This window comes from Eretmochelys imbricata, chromosome 6 (genome assembly GCF_965152235.1).
Source record: "Eretmochelys imbricata isolate rEreImb1 chromosome 6, rEreImb1.hap1, whole genome shotgun sequence".
Lineage (NCBI taxonomy): Eukaryota > Metazoa > Chordata > Testudines > Cheloniidae > Eretmochelys > Eretmochelys imbricata.
In genome coordinates, this window is record NC_135577.1 from 74,422,238 (window position 1) to 74,435,502 (window position 13,265).

General features: G+C 41.6%; 1 long non-coding RNA gene across 1 annotated transcript in view; it reads left to right on the forward strand.

The window, feature by feature from the left end:
• Positions 1-6,845, forward strand: part of LOC144266707 (uncharacterized) — a 38,920-nt gene extending 32,075 nt beyond the window's left edge. The window contains exon 3 of the long non-coding RNA XR_013346494.1: positions 6,744-6,845. This is a non-coding gene — a long non-coding RNA (uncharacterized LOC144266707). The remainder of the gene's footprint in view (positions 1-6,743) is intronic.
• Positions 6,846-13,265: the final 6,420 nt, after the last annotated feature.

Below are 13,265 nucleotides of genomic sequence, written 5' to 3' on the forward strand. Positions count from 1 at the left end.
TTCACATGAATTTTTAAAATAGTGAGACAGAGCCTTTAAAAACTGCATCCTTTCCCCTCTAACTGAATTTCATCCAATCCATCTGAAGTTTAACCAAGCATTACTTAATATATGTTGCCTTTGCACGAGTTGGCCCCCATTGAAGTCAATGGGAGTTTTGCTATCGACATCAGTGGAGTCAGGATTTCACCAAGGGTATCTGCCAAATGGGGGACAGGACTTCTATGTCCTGATGCCAGAATAAAGAGAATATCTGGATGTCTATTAAGAAAGTGTTCATAAGTTTATGTTTGAATAAAATATATGCAAATTCATTTCACAGTGTATTCAGAACTCCTTTTTATTAGTTTTTGGTAAACAGTCACACAAGTGAAGTTTTGTTCACAAAGACATTCGCAGAAGGAGAAAATGTTGAAATACACATGTAAATGTGTTTGCATGAGTGTGCACATCTGTTCTGCAAGCCATCTTCAAAGCTCTTTTCAATTCTGGGAGTAAAATCATGCATGGGACTTAGGTGTCCAATCGCATTATAAAAATGACAAATACCTGATGCAATAGTTATGGCAAACAATTGGACACTCAATCCAGAGACTGCTATATACATATGCATACACCATTCAATCAATCACTTTTTAATAATCTATTAATAGAACCTGTATCTGTTTTGTAGATAATTTTCAAACACAAATAAGGACTAAATTCATTGAAAGTCATTTATCCAGTTTGTGGTGAGTCCTGAATAGTGGAGAAACACTGTGTTTGGGATGTGTATTGTAGATGGTACAGTAGCTGCCACATGGGCTTCATCACAGAAGGTGCTGACCACTCTAGCTCAACCCTGCACAGCACTTAAACGCATGCTGCATTATAAGCATATAAGTAGTCCCATTAAAGTGAATGGGACGATTCATGTGTTTACAGTTAAGCATGTGCTTGAGTGTTTTACTGGACTAAGCCTACCTCAGGGTGGACACCCCAAATTGGTGGTATGTTCTATAATTGGATTTCACCAATCCAGTAACAAATGTGGACTCCTGGATCACTGTAACAATCTTACCATGGAGTCACAGACAGACACCTTAGACTCTCCAGTCTATCTTGCCATCCAGGCAGACTGGACTTAGCGATGTCTGGTCTCTTACACCAGAATCACAGCACATTCAGGTTGCTTCCAGTCCCAAGAGACCAGTCACATATCCCAGATGAATTGGTGGCCTACATCTTACACCAAAGATAACACCAGTAGCCAATCCAGTAATAAACTATCTAAAGGTTTATTAACTAGGAAAAAGGTATAAGAGAGTTATTTAAAGCTTATAGAAAGCAAACATATACACACAAATGATTTACCATCTAAATCCTAAGAGTGACAGTTGTAGGTCTGTCAATTCAAAGTGTCTTCTGGGTGGACCCAGGAGGTAACCCCTGGGGAGCTCTGGCTTCAGTTTGGTTTCTCTGGCCCTGTGCAAGTTCAAACAGCAAAGAAATGAAAATTTTTCACATCAACTATTTTTGTTCCCTCTTCCAGCATTCAAAGCAATGGGAGGAGGCCTTCTGCACATACTTCTCCGTGAGTGGATGGGGCAATTAACAAAGCTTTTATCTTATAATGGCCCACTTAAATGTTGATAGTCCTCCTGGATTGGGGGAGGGGAAAGATGATTACCGTGCCTGGGTTCACAAGTTCAGAGCAAACATTTTCAAAGTTATAAAGCAAAACTTACATACAGGAACTCCTCACTTAAAGTTGTCCCGGTTAACGTTGTTTCGTTGTTATGTTGCTGATCAATTAGGGAACATGCTCGTTTAAAGTTGTGCAATGCTCCCTTATAACGTCCTTTGGCAGCCACCTGCTTTGTCCACTGCTTGCAGGAAGAGCAGCCTGTTGCAGCAAGCTGGTGGAGGCTTGGAACCAGGGTGGACCAGCAGCCCCCCATCAGCTCCCCTAAGTTCCCTGTGCGGCAGCTGCCCAGCAGGCTATCAGTTGCTGGCAGTTCAGCTGTCCCTCCCCCCACTGCCGTGTGCTGCTCCTGCCCTCTGCCTTGGAGCTGCTCCCCGGAGCCTCCTGCTTGCTGGTGGGGGGAAGTGGGCACTAATGTCAGGGTATCCTGCACCCCGCTTACCCCATCTTCCTTAGAGCTGGGGGGGACACAAGACAGAGCTCAGGACAGAGGGAGCTTCCTGGCAGCAGCTGCCCTCTCAGCTTGCTGATTAACATAACAAGGTAGTGTACTTAAGAATGGGGTCAGCGTACTTAAAGGAGCAATACGCATCTCTCTCTCTCACACAGAGTGTGTGTCTCTGTCTCTGTCTGCCATGCTGTCTCCCCACCCTCCATTTGTGCTGCCTTGTTGAGTGTGAGGATACATTAACAACGAGTTAACCCTTGAGGGCTCAGCCAAGTGCTAGTTCATCATTTAGCAGTAAGGCATTCCCTGGGAAATATCCCACCCTCTGACTTCACCACCTCAACCAAGCTTCACAATCATCATCGCTCTGTACAGTATTCAATTGTTTGTTTAAAACTTATATCGTGTGTGTGTATATATATATAGTCTTTTGTCTGGTGAAAAAAAATTCCCTGGAACCTAACCCCCCCACCATTTACATTAATTCTTATGGAGAAATTGGATTCGCTTAATATCATTTCACTTAAAGTTTCATTTTTCAGGAACATAACTACAACGTTAAGCGAGGCATTACTGTATTTCATTATAGCATGGAATACAAACATTACAAGTGATATTAATGCATACAGCAACTTATTTCATGGAGTCTAAACCCTGAATAGATTCTTATAAGACTAATACCTATTTTGAGCAAAGCTAACGTACAGGAGAACTGGTCTGGCTATCAGTTTGTCAGTCCTTAGCTAATGCCCGCAGTCTTGCCAAGAGCTGGCACCTGATCTGCCAGTGCCATGGGTTTTTTTAATTAAGATGGAAGTTATTTAAAGCTGCTAAGAATTTCAGAATTTTAAAGTTTTTCTCAGAAGCATAAGCTATTAATATATGGCTTCAGAAAGAGATGTCAAAGGACCATGGTACAATTTACTTTTAAATAGATTTTTTATACACAAAACTTTTCACAGCAATTAAAAATGTCTAGCTTCTGAATGCTCCTGTTAAAAAATTATTAATAATGTTGCTTAGCACTTTAATTTCTTTTCAACTTGAAGGTGTTGATTTACAAATACAACCTCACAGCATCAGGCTTTGATCCTGCAATTGGAGCCTGGTGCCCCTGTGGAGAGCTACTGATTTCAATAAGGTTTTGAATTGGCATAAGGGCCTAGCCATATGGATCCAATTGTATACTAATATAGATAGGGTCACCAACTTTCTAATTCCAGGAAACCGATAAGGGGGTTGCGGGGGGTAAGGGGAGGCGAGGCTCCAGCTGAGGGTGTGGGCTCTGGGGTGGGGCTGGGGATGAGGGTTTTGGGGTACAGGAGTGGACTCAGGACTGGGGTAGGAGGTTAGGCTTGCGGTGGTTGTGGGGTGCAGGCTCCAGGAGGGGACTCTGGGCTGGGGTAGGGGGTTGGTGTTCAGGGTCCTGGTGGCACTTACTGTGGCTCCCAGGAAGCAGCCACCAGATCCCTGCGGCCCCTAGGTGCACGGGCAGCCAGTGCGGGTCCGTGTGCTGCCCTTGCGTCTGCAGGTGCCACCCCTGTAGCCCCCTGATCGTGGTTCCCAGCCAATGGGAGCTGCTTAGCTGGGACTCGGGGTGGGGGCAGCGCACTGAGACTCCCTGGCTGCCCATGCACCCAGGGGCTGCAGGGACCCAGTGGCTGGTTCTGGGAGCCACACGGAGCTAGGGCAGGCAGGGAGCTTGCCTTAGCCCCAGGCCCCTGCTGCTCCGCTGACTGGATTTTAATGGCCCGGTTGGTAGTGCTGACTGGAGCCAGCAGGATCCCTTTTCAACCAGGTGTTCCGGTTGAAAACCGAACTCCTGGCAACCCTAAATATAGATGTTGTCTATTGTAGCTTAGAAAATTGTAAGTTTGTGTTCAAAGTTCATAGATATAGACGCATCAAAAATATATGTGGTAACCCACAGAGCTAGCTAGCTAGCCTTTTATTTTACTTAGCAGTAAAGCAAAGAACAAGCCTGTATCCTGCAAGACATTGGCTTAAGCAGGCTAGCATAAGTAAAGTAGGCCTATGACCCTTAGCATATATAAAATGGCCCAACAGTTACCCTAGATTTTGGGGAACTGGGAATAGCTTGCTCAAGTGAGGGAGTTGGTACATAATGATACCAGTCAACCACAAGAACACTGTACTGATATTGTGCTTGTATTTCAGGATAGGATTGTTGGCAGATGTTTAATCACAAACTTGCATTAGCAATAGGTGCTGTATATGATTATGAGCTAAAGGCATTAATATGTTAACCTATAGGATAAGTGCACCCCAATATTATGATGGTGAGGGAGTCAGATTTGGACAAGGAAGGCTGGGCATCTGAATGAATTTTCTTGATAATACTCAGGCCCTATAAAGGTGAAGCCATCATGTAGCAGGAGCGACCTTTAAATCATTGACGCTTTAGCTCTTCATTGTTATTATCTACCACCTACCTTTGGGCATTGGGGATCTGGGCATTGATGGCTGGTCCTTTGTCTCTTACCACAAGGTCCCCAAGGAAAGGTGTTAGTATATGAGCATATGCAGGGGATAACACCAAAGAGATCCCCAATCCTGTGTTATAAGAGAAGATTAGAGTTGAAAGAGACCTCAGGAAGTCATCTAGTCCAACCCCCTGCTCAAAGCAGGACCAACCCCAACTAAAGCATCCCAGCCAGGGCTTTGTCAAGCTGGGCCTTAAAAACCCCTAAGGATGGAGATTCCACCTCTTCCCTAGGTAACCTATTCCAGTGCTTCACCACTCTCCTAGTGAAACAGTTTTTCCTAATATCCAAACTAGACCTCCCCCACTGCAACCTGAGACCATTGCTCCTTTTTCTGTCATCTGCCACCACTAGCTCCATCCTCTTTGGACCCTCCCTTCAAGTAGTTGAAGGCTGCTGTCAGTTCCCACCCCCTTCTTTTCTGCAGACTAAATAAGCCCAGTTTCCTCAGCCTCTCCTCATAAATCATGTGCCCCAGCCCCCTAATCATTTTCATTGCCCTCTGCTGGACTCTCTCCAATTTGTCCACATCTTTTCTGTAGTGGGAGGCCCACAACTGGAAACAATACTCCAGATGTGGCCTCATCGATGCTGAATAGAGGAGAATAATCACTTCCCTTGATCTGCTGGCAATGCCCCTACTAATGCAGTCAAATATGCCATTAGCCTTTTTGGCAACAAGGGCACACTGATGACTCGTATCCAGCTTCTCAACCTCTGTAATCCGCAGATCCTTTTCTGCAGAACTGCCACTTAGCCAGTCTGTCCCCAGCCTGTAGCGGTGCATGGGATTCTTCCGTCCTAAGTACAGGACTCTACACTTGTCCTTGTTGAACCTCATCAGATTTCTTTTGGCCCAGTCCTCCAATTTGTCTAGGTCACTCTGAACCCTATCCCTACCCTCCAGCATATCTACCTCTCCCCCAAGCTTGGTGTCATTTGCGAACTTGCTGAGGGTGCAATCCCATCATCCAGATCATTAATGAAGATGTTGAACAATATCGGCCCCAGGACTTACCCCTGGGGCCCTCCACTTGATACCGGCTGCCAACTAGACATCAAGTCCTTGATCACTACCCATTAAGCCTGACAGTCTAGCCAGCTTTTTATCCACCTTATAGTCCATTCATCCAATCCATACTTTTTTAACTTGCTGGCAAGAATACTGTGGGAGACCGTATGAAAAGATTTACTAAAGTCAAGGTATATCATGTCCACCGCTTTCCTCATATCCACAGAGGCAGTTACCTCGTCATAGAAGACCATCAGGTTGCTTTTTGTTTATGTGGTTTGGAAAGTTCTTGTCTTTACTGATTGTTCTAATCAAAGTGGCTGAGGCTTCGCTTTGCCCTCAGTGTGATTGTCTTTGCCCGTACATCCCAGGGTTCCCTACAAGGTATTGAACGTGTTAGTTTTAATTCTGTGGACCTCAATTCTGGAACGAGAACCCTGTTACCCCCAGCTCATTCAATTGGCAATCAATATAATTTGTATTAACCATTAAAAAGAGTCAGGCTACAATGCAAAGCTGTTTATCAGCAAGACATTCTAGGCCCTCAGTTCTGAGAATACAATCAACCCTCCAAATGGCCCCTCAGTGTTAATCTCACTGGCAGACAAATTTTAGCACTAAATCTACAAAAGAACTGCTAGCACTGGGAGCATCTAAATTTCTTCTTTATTACTCTGGTTACAGTAGAGGCAGAGTTTTTAAAAGGTATTTAAAACTCTTATGAAATATCTATAAAAGTAGATCAGAAATATGGCCGCCTTGCTTTTCTGTGATCTCAGTACATGGTTTATAAAGACACTTTACTAGTTTTCATGAGGAATGTGCCAGAAACCCGGTAACAAGATGTATTTAAGTGATGCTATGAGAAACAGATGTCAGTTTGATGGTGAAAAATGTATATACATTAATTCAAATGTTTTAAATCTTTGACTTTATAAAATCCAGATTTTATGACATGAAGTATTTACAATATTTTTTAAATAATAAATATAAACAAATATAATATTCTAGGTGATGATGACCTTTTTCTCTTTGTTACCTTGTGCTCCCCCATCTGTTTTTGGTATCCATTGTTGGTTCTTGTCTTATACTTAGGGCTTGTTTACACTACCTGCCGGATTGGCAGGCAGCAATGGATCTAGCTGGGGTTGATTCATCACATTTAGCTGAGTGCTGTCCCGTCGACTCCGGTACGCCACCAGCATGAGAAGTGTAAGCGGAGTCAATGGGAGCGCGTCAGCTGTCGACTTACCGCAGTGAAGACACCACAGTAAGTATATCTAAGTACGTTGACTTCAGCTACGCTATTCACGTAGCTGAAATTGCATATCTTAGATCGACCCCCCACTCTGAAGTGTAGACAAGCCCTTAGACTGTAGGATCCTCAGGGAAGGGACTGTCTTCTTATTATGTGTTAATACAGCACTTAGCACAACGGGAACCTGGTTTCTGACTGAGCCTGTTGAAAGTACAGTAGTACAAACAATAATGTTGTAAATTATGCAGGAAATGTATATTAAAGCAAATAACTGTTAGCATTTCTTCTCATGATAGCTTTAGTCTCTTTTAATATTACTATAACTTATTTATTTATATATTGTTGTAGTGCCTAAAAATCCCTGGCCCATTGCTCTCAGAACATATAACACGATATAACAAAGAGATGGTCCCTGCTCTGAATTGCTTACAGTCTGAGTATAAAACGAGAGACAACAGGTGAATACCACAAGCAGAAGGGGAAAGTACAAGATAATAATGAAACTATTCAGATCAACACAATAAGTAGTAGTCGCAGAACATGCATAGTATAGTTTTAGTTTATATGGTTCATTGAGTGCATAGTCTTATTTAATGCAAAAAAATGTAGACAAATTATGAGACATTCAGGATTGAATTTAGCCCTGTGAGAACACTGGCCAGCTACTTTTGTACTCTGAAAACACAAAGCTTCCTTATCTGAAAGCTGCATGGAAGAGTCAGGAAGGAGTTCAAAACAGAGCATACCACCCAGTATCCTAATTACAGTATCTTTCATTAAAATATGTTGGAATCCATTTTTTTCAAAGTTTGCAAGCTTTGGCAAATGTTATCTAGAGGCCAGAAACATTAATCTAATACTAGAGCTGGTCAGAACATTTTCAATTAAATGGAATTTTGCGTAAAGATGCTGTTTTGTCAAAGCTCAAACAGTTCATGGAGATGAGTCCTTTTCTACGAATTTTGTTGGGAAGGAATTTTTGAGGCTCGGGCTCACTGAGAGAAATGGGAAAAACACTTTTATTCATCATAAAATCACATGTAAAACACAAAAAGAGTTGTAAATAATATTAAATATGATGCAGTGCAATATACTCACAGGAAGGAATAAATAAAGGTAAACCTATCCCAAGTAAACATTACACATGGATCACTGAGGCATCACTACATTCAGCCAAGACATTATCAATGGATCAGGTCAACCAAAAGTTACCCAGACTGCAAGTCAGTTTATAAAAGGTGGAATTAATCTGCAACTGGGCCACAATCAACATGCAGATCAACCCCAGCACATCACATCCCTCTGTCCCCACCACTCTGTCCTTCTAGGATTTCAAAATAGCCAGTTTGGCCTGATCCAATAAAAACTTGGCCAGACAGGAACCAGGCAATGGGAAAGCACTGTATCTTACTCCCAGACTAAACAGCGGCCTGGAGAAAAATCAGTCCCAAGCTGCTGAAAAGCTGCCACAAAAAAATCAAAGAGAGGAATCAAATGTGGGCAGTTGAGGAAAAATGAAACACTGTATCTGAAGCCAAACAGACACCTTGGGAATAATATGGCACACAAAGCAATCCAACTCTATGATGGTGTGCCAGATCCACCACTTCAAGTCACCCAAGTCAAGGGAGAGGAAGCTTGTAGAGCATCCTCCAAGCCAGGAACACAGAGTTACTCATAGACAAATACCTCCTCCAGGAGGTGTCAGGGAGATCAGAGATGGTAAAATAATGCCATAGACACCATAGAGCTGTTTCTTGTTCATAGACTGAAAAGGAAGATCTACCAGACCCTCACTAGTCAGACAGGACCATCACTGGTACAGCTCCTCTGTCACCAGCACATTGCAGTTCTCAATACAAACTTCTATAGAAAACCATGGTTACTTTCTGGCTCTCCGCAGTGTCAGCTCTCAGACACATACCAGGCAGCTGGAAACAGTGAAGCTCCTGATGGCCCACAGTCTTCCTCACCAACCACAGTCATGCAGCTGGTTGAAAAAGGCCTAAACCAGAGTTCTCTACACCTACACCAAGTGCCCCAGAAGCCATACATTTCAGTAAAAATGAGATGTTCAGACAGGATGCAGAGCAATCCTTTCTTTCAGGAATTTTAACCCAACCAGTACCTGAAAATTTGAGTCTTAGAGTCTTAGAGCCCAAGGCAGAGAGCAAACTCTTCTCTGCTTGCACAGATTCCTCTTCTCTGAAGTTGCCTCTACACAAAGCCCTTGCACAGCCCAAAAACTAACACCACAGCCTCTCTTCCCAAGAGTCAAAATTTGCTTGTGCACTAAGAAAATAATCTGGAAGACCGTGGGTAACAGCAACACCTGCAGATGCCTGCCGTAACAATATTATTCCTAACCAATAGTCCCTCCAGCTTTACACCCACCACAGGTGCTTTACTGCAGAAAATCCTGTTTTGTTCTCATGGGAGTGCAGCTGCAGTTTTCCTTCTGTTCCTGTTTTCTTTTTGTCTAAGGTGAATATGTAACAGGGAGAATCAATGAATGGCAGACAAGTAGGTAATATTTTGTAGACAAACATGCTAATCCTGTGCCTTCATCTGTTTCCAAAATCAGTAAAAGGGTCAATATGTTTGGGATAAATGCCCATTTTGTGTTCCTCAAATGGTTTATAATAGGGCTGTCAATTAATTTCAGTTAACTCACCCGATTAACTCCAAAAAATTAATTGCGATTAAGAAAATTAATCACAGTTTTAATCACACTGTAAAGCAATAGAATATCAATTGAAATTTGTTAACTATTTTTGGATGTTTTTCTACATTTTCAAATATATTGATTTAAATTACAAGACAAAATACAAAGTGTACAGTACTCACTTTATTTTTATTACAAATATTTTAACTGTAAAAATGATAAAAGAAATAGCATTTTTCAGTTCACCTCATACAAGTACTGTAGTACAATCTCTTTATCGTGAAAGTGCCATTTACAAATGTAGATTTTTTTTGGTTACATAACTGCACTCAAACAGAAAACAATGTGAAATTTCAGAGCCTGCAAGTTCACTCAGTCCTACCTCTTATTCAGACAATCACTTAGACAAACAAGTTTGTTTATATTTATGGGAGATAATGCTGCTGACTTCTTATTTACAATGTTACCTGAAAGTGAGAACAGGCATTCACAGGGCACTTTTGTAGCCGGCATTGCAAGGTATTTACGTGTCAGATATGCTAAACATTTGAATGCTCATTCATGCTTTGGCCACCATTCCAGAGGACATGCTTCCATTCTGATGATGCTCATTAAAAAAAAACAATGCATTAATTACATTTTGACTGAACTCCTTGGGGGAGAATAGTATGTCTCCTGCCCTGTTTTACCCTCATTCTGCCATGTATTTCATATTATAGCAGTCTCGGACGATGACCCAGCACATGTTCATTTTAAGAACACTTTCACGGCAGATTTGACAAAACGCAAAGAAGGTACCAATGTGAGATTTCTAAAAATAGCTATAGCACTCGATCCAAGGTTTAAGAATCTGAAGTGCCTTCCAAAATCTGAGAGGGACAAGGCGTGGAGCATGCTTCCAGAAATCTTAAAAGAGCAACACTCTCATGCGAAAACTGCAGAACCTGAACCAACAAAATAGAAAATCAGCCTTCTGCTGGTGGCATCTGACTCAGATGGTGAAAATGAACATGCGTCGGTCCGCACTGCTTTGGATCATTATTGAGCAGAACCCATCATCAGAATGGAAGCATGTCCTCTGGAATGATGGTTGAAGGTGAAGGGACATAGGAATCTTTAGCACTCCTGGCATGTAAATATCTTGCAACACCAGCTACAACAGTGCCATGCAAATGCCTGTTCTCACTTTCAGGTGACATTGTAAACAAGAAGCGGCCAGCACTATTTCTGCAAATGTAAACAAACTTGTTTGTCTGAGTGACTGGCTGTACAAGAAGTAGGACTGAGTGGACTTGTAGGCTCTAAAATTTTATATTGTTTTATTTTTGAATGCAGTTGTGGTTTTTTGTACATAATTCTACATTTGTAAGTTCAACTTTCATGATAAAGAGATTGCACTACAGTACTTGTATTAGGTGAATTGAAAAATACAATTTCTTTTGTTTTTTACAGCACAAATATTTGTAATAAAAATTAATATAAAATGAGCACTGTAGACTTTGTGTTCTGTGTTGTAATTGAAATCAGTGTATTTGAAAATGTAGAAAACATCCACAAATATTTAAATAAATGGTGTTCTATTATTGTTTCCAGTGTGATTAATCATCTGATTAATCACGATTATTTTTTTAATCGCTTGACAGCCCTAAGTTTATAAACTCTCCTAAGTTTTCATTCCAGTAACAACTCTGCCAAAGCATTAAGAAAGGCAAGCAGTGAAATGAATGTTGGTTTGCTTACTGGCCTTTATGTCATTTGAAACATCAAGACAGCATTTAGGAGAGATTTTAAGCATACTGTCCTCACTCAGGGATCTAGATTGTTTTGCCACATCTCATATATTATCATGTCATCCCGCATCATATGTAACATAAGAATGCTTTTCACACTGTTTTCTATAAGATGTAAGGCTGTGGAATTTGAATACATTACTTTGAGCAAAAAAAAGCTTTTCTACCCATCCCCAATTTCATTCTATGTGAAAGTTTACAATAGATAACATGCTGATGGGAAGATCTTCTAGAGGGTACTCAGGGGTGAATAATGAAAAGTTCCTGCAGGGGGCACCTTGCAATAATGAACTCCATAGAGCGGAAATTCTCTTTAGAGATGAGAGAAAACTTCAGATACCTACCCCCAAACAGCACGAATTGATTCAGAGTTACTGATTCATATAACTAGACATAAGCAGTTATCTTTGTAGTCCAGCTGACATGTTTTCTATATACATTTCCACTACTATAGTTCTATTTATACTCTGTATGAACTCTCTCATTTGAATGTTCCTGTGACATTTTATTTTTAATCTTTATGTCCCACCATCTGTGGACATCCAGTAATACCATGCTATATTTCAGTTTCAAATTACTTTGTAGTAGTATACTGATTTGTCAGAGAATGTATCCACAGTTGTATAGGCGCCTGTAAATCCTGTAACGTCTTGCCTGCTTCTGAGACAGACTAGTTTATAACTTTTTGTTAATGTTTTTTATGTTAAAAACAGCCATTTCCATAGACCAAGACCAAAATACTCCTCTCTGATCTGATCTTTCTGAAGTCAATAGTATTCCAATTCTGAACACACAATATGCATTAGAGATTTCCAATACAGATAAGTGCCGATCATAGAGGAGAACTGTAATAGTAAACCCTACAACTGAGCATTTTTAATAGTACTTTGACTGGAATGATTATATCTTGCAAATGAATGTCCCCAATTTTCATAAAATCTTAAATCGGATGAAACTCTGCACTCAGTTCCACTACAAAACTAAAAACTCAGACTAGGATCATGGAGGTGTTTTCTGCAAGTCTTTAAAGTGCACCTGATCTGAGCATCAGGTCAGTACTGGCTGTATTTTGACTGACGGTAGGCTGATTTTTGGTTTCATGTGGATATTCAAAACTTGCTGGTTTTGCATACGGCAACTTTGTAAGATGCAGTTGTTCCCTGTGAATTTTTCAGTAAATCTGAACCTAAAATTCAAAAGTTCAAACCTGTGCTAAGTGAAACAGAAAGTATAAGATTCTCATGGAGCCCTGCAAACTCAAACCACCACATTTCAATGACTTTCATAATTCCATCTTTTTTTACTCTTTTTCTCAGTGTTTATTTTTTAAAACAATGTGGACTGTATAGTAAGTTACTAGAAAATGAACATACATACATGTCTTTGGAAGGAGAAGAGGGCATGTGATGGGGTGTTCACCCCACACTTGCCCAGAAAGGGTTAATGTAGAGAGAGAAGGGGGCTAATTAACCGGACTGACCACAGCTGAGGGGAATCAGGTGGCTAAGTAATCCCCTGACCAGATGATGGAGCCCAGAGGATGAGGACTGAGCTGGGCTGGATTTATAAAGACAGGAAATTCGCTGCAGAGAGGACTGCTGGGAAAAGTGTGCAGTCACTCCCTAGGAGAAGGGAGGAATGTTTGGTGGCTGCAGAGACAAGTAGCCTACAGTTACTTCCTGGGAGGAGGGAAGCTGGCAGACCAAGAGAGGGGGAGTGTCAGATGGCAAGGAAAGGGCTCAGGGAAAGGCAGTAAGGTCTAGGAGGGGACAGTCCTTTACTACTGATTAGAGGGTCCCTGAGCCAGAACCCGCAGTAGAGGGCAGGCTCAGGTTCCCCTGCCAGTCCCTGAAGCTGTGGCACTGAAGAGTGAATGGGAAGAACATAAGAATGGCCATACTGGG